The 3,196-nt window shown below is 44.3% G+C and overlaps 1 pseudogene; it reads right to left on the reverse strand.

The window, feature by feature from the left end:
* Positions 1-6: 6 nt before the first annotated feature.
* LOC104983305 lies at positions 7-671 on the reverse strand (annotated as a pseudogene).
* Positions 672-3,196: the final 2,525 nt, after the last annotated feature.

A 3,196-nucleotide genomic window follows, 5' to 3' on the forward strand; every position in this document is an offset into this window, starting at 1 on the left:
TGTCACGTGACACCGCCCCTCAAAGAAAAGGCCCTGCCCAGATCCCAACAGACCAGCTTCCCAACGCCAAGAACCTTAGCCAATTTCACTTCCAATCCCTGCCCACCCCCGCGAGACCCTCCACCTCCCCTACCCCTTCCGCTCTGGCTTACTTGTCTCTGATGATAGTCTGCAGCTCCCGGATCTGATCATTCATTGGCAGAAGCTTAAGCTGGGCCCCGATCTGCCGGGAGATTTCGCAGTCCCCTAGGAGGGAATCGCTGGCTGGAGCGTCATAGTTGCCAGTGCCACCGTTGTTTTCTGAGTTGAAGGTGGCGCCGCCGGAGGCCTGAGGGTCCAGCTCAGCCGGTACGCTAGAATGGGCGTGCCCGCTGAGGAGAGTCAGCGTGGCCGCGGAATCGCTGTTTCCCCCAGGGTGGGCCAGGATCAGGTCTCCAGCTTGCTGCGGCTCAGGGTTTTGGGTCGAGGCAGAGTTTACTTGCTGATTGTGACAGGGCATGGAGTCCGGACACCGTAACTCGGTGGCCATACACCAGGCCCCGGGCTGCCCCGCAGCTACCGATCCCTACGGATAAAGAAGAGCAGGGAGAAACGGACAAAGCTCCTGTGCTCTCCCAAACGTCCCGCCTCCTAGCAACCTCTAACCCCCCTCTGCCCTCTCACCCCCTGGCTTCCGCCGCTTCCCTTTTACGCTACGTCAAGGCCCCGCCCACACCAGACGTAAGGGCCCGCTTAAACACATGATTGGCTTTGCTCCCTGCCGCTCTGCAGCTCACCACTCGTTAACCCTTTGCGTTACCCTGGCTGCTTGACAGAACCTGACAGACGGGTGAGGCTAGGGATGCTTGGTTCTCGGGTCTTCCAGGAGCCCATAGGGATGCCATGCAGAATTTAAGTGAGTGATAGAACCAGGAAAGAACTAGGAGTGGAGGGTGATAAAATGGTGATACACAGAGGCCCACGTTTTCAGAATTTGTGTCTTGCCAGAAAAGTTAAACTTAAGGAACTACTGTAATCTACTGGGCTTCCCTCACGGCGCAGACAGTAAAGCGTCTGCCTGCAATGCGGGAGACCCGAGTTCAATTCCTGGGTCGGGAAGATCCCCTGGAGAAGGAAATGGCAATCCACTCCAGCACTTTTGCCTGGAAAATACCATAGGCGGAGGAGCCTGATAGGCTACAGTCCATGGGGTCCCAAAGAGTCGGACACGACTGAGTGATTTCACTTTCACTTTCACTTTCAATCTACTGTAAGCTTGCCTGTGTGACACCAAAAGGACATTAAAAGCCTAGCAGCCAGCTGAAGAGCCGGCCCTCTACTAGACTGTTCTACCAGCTGAAGCTTCCCAAGCGTGCTTGGCTGCTGGAGCTTTCCTTTATCTCTATTGGTTGAGCCCTACACTGTACAGTTACCATGGGAATTCTAACAGCATTTCAGGTCCACTACCGCTTTGTTTCTTTTAAATATCTGGAAAGACTTTTTTTAGTGTGCAGTCTCAGTATAAAGGCTTGAGGTAACGTCTAGGGCAGTACTTTTCAACACTTTAGTGTGTTAGAACAATTGTAAAGTTTGTTCAAATGCAGGTTGTTATGACTTACCTTTAAAATTCTGATTCAGTAGATCTGAGGTGGGACCCAAGAATCTTTATTTTTCACATGTAACCCAGAAATTCTGATTTTTTTTTAAAGCAGTACTTTTTGAGAGCAGGTGACTTACTGACTCCCTTTTTGAAGAGCCTGAAAGTCAGTAACCTACTAATTCTACTAAAAAATTACTGAGCAGTATTTAACAAGTTCCCTTCGGTCTCTGGACTTGACTTTGCCCGCCTATAAGGGAGATGCATTAACTATTTGACCCCTAAATGTTCTTCCAATTTTGACATTCTATAATTCTATTTTGCCCTCCAAAAACCAATTCTTAAAATTCCTTGTTCCACACAGTAGCATAACCAACACGTGCAGAGATTCAAGCAAATATGATTAATGGTTAACAGGAATATCGAGGCCTTTGATAAGACTTGAGTCTTGATCTGGCTCTCTTTTCCATTTTTTCTTTGTTTGGTTGTTCTTTCCGTATTGGTATTAATGGTATTTTTCACCTTTTTTGTCTCCCATTTTCTCTGCTTTGTGTCTGACCCTCTAAGTCAGTACACTATTGGTTGTAATTATAGACAGCTTAAGTTTGATTGGATGAAAAAAATTGCAGCCCTGTACTATAATCCCATTCCTTTTTGAGAGTCTGTGCATCTTTTTTCCTAGCACAGAGTATGACTCAAAGGATCTCTGGGTTTAAAAACTGAATCTGCTAACTTGAAGTGGGCAGGAGCAATTAAATGGCTACTTTGCCAATGAGTACTCTAAAGGAAAACATGGAAATATACTGTTTTTTATTACTGATAATTTAAACAGAGTACAGTGAGACATCGACCCAAACTGTACTGAAGTCATTTTGTTTAGTGTCGCATTAGGCAAATGACTTTGTTCTCAGTCCCACAGAATATGAATTACAGCAGTACAACCACCAGTGTTCTTGTGTTTTCACTCTTAGGAAACAGCCATTCGTATACTTACCTGTACTAACCAATAATCATTAGCAAATCTATTTACCTAGTCAGTTTAATTATTCAAGATGCTATTGAAGTAAAATTCACTAATGATTTATGAGAACACCTTTAATTTGGTGGTTTATAATCAATAAAGAGCTTCTATACATTCTCTTTTAATTCTCAAAAAAAAGTTTGAGGATTATCAAGCCTCGTTTATAGATGATATCTATGTAATTCTTTTTCTTAAAGTGATTTCTCCAAAGTCACACAAAATAGAGTAGAGCCAAGACAGGAACCTCAGTCTTTTCAACTTAAATCCAGTCTTTTTTTACACACACCTACAGATTCATGAAATCATTCCATTAACAAATAGTGGTTGAGTCCTTACTATTTTCCAGGAATGTTTCTAGGTGCTGGAATAGATACAAAGAAAAATGGATGAATATCTTAGAATTCTCTGTGGTTGTAGAGGTCATAGACGTAGTGGGTAGTATGGATCTTTGAAAACCAAAGGACAGTAATAAGCAGCAAAGAAGCCTACACCAAAGATACTAACAGCAAAATTGACAGACGTGAATATAGTGCTTTTGTTTCCCACTTTTTGATGGAAATACAAAGCCAGATAAAGAAAAAGCAGAAAATGTCTCCTGT

This window comes from Bison bison, unplaced genomic scaffold (genome assembly GCF_000754665.1).
Source record: "Bison bison bison isolate TAMUID 2011002044 unplaced genomic scaffold, Bison_UMD1.0 scf7180017862176, whole genome shotgun sequence".
Classification (NCBI taxonomy): domain Eukaryota; kingdom Metazoa; phylum Chordata; class Mammalia; order Artiodactyla; family Bovidae; genus Bison; species Bison bison.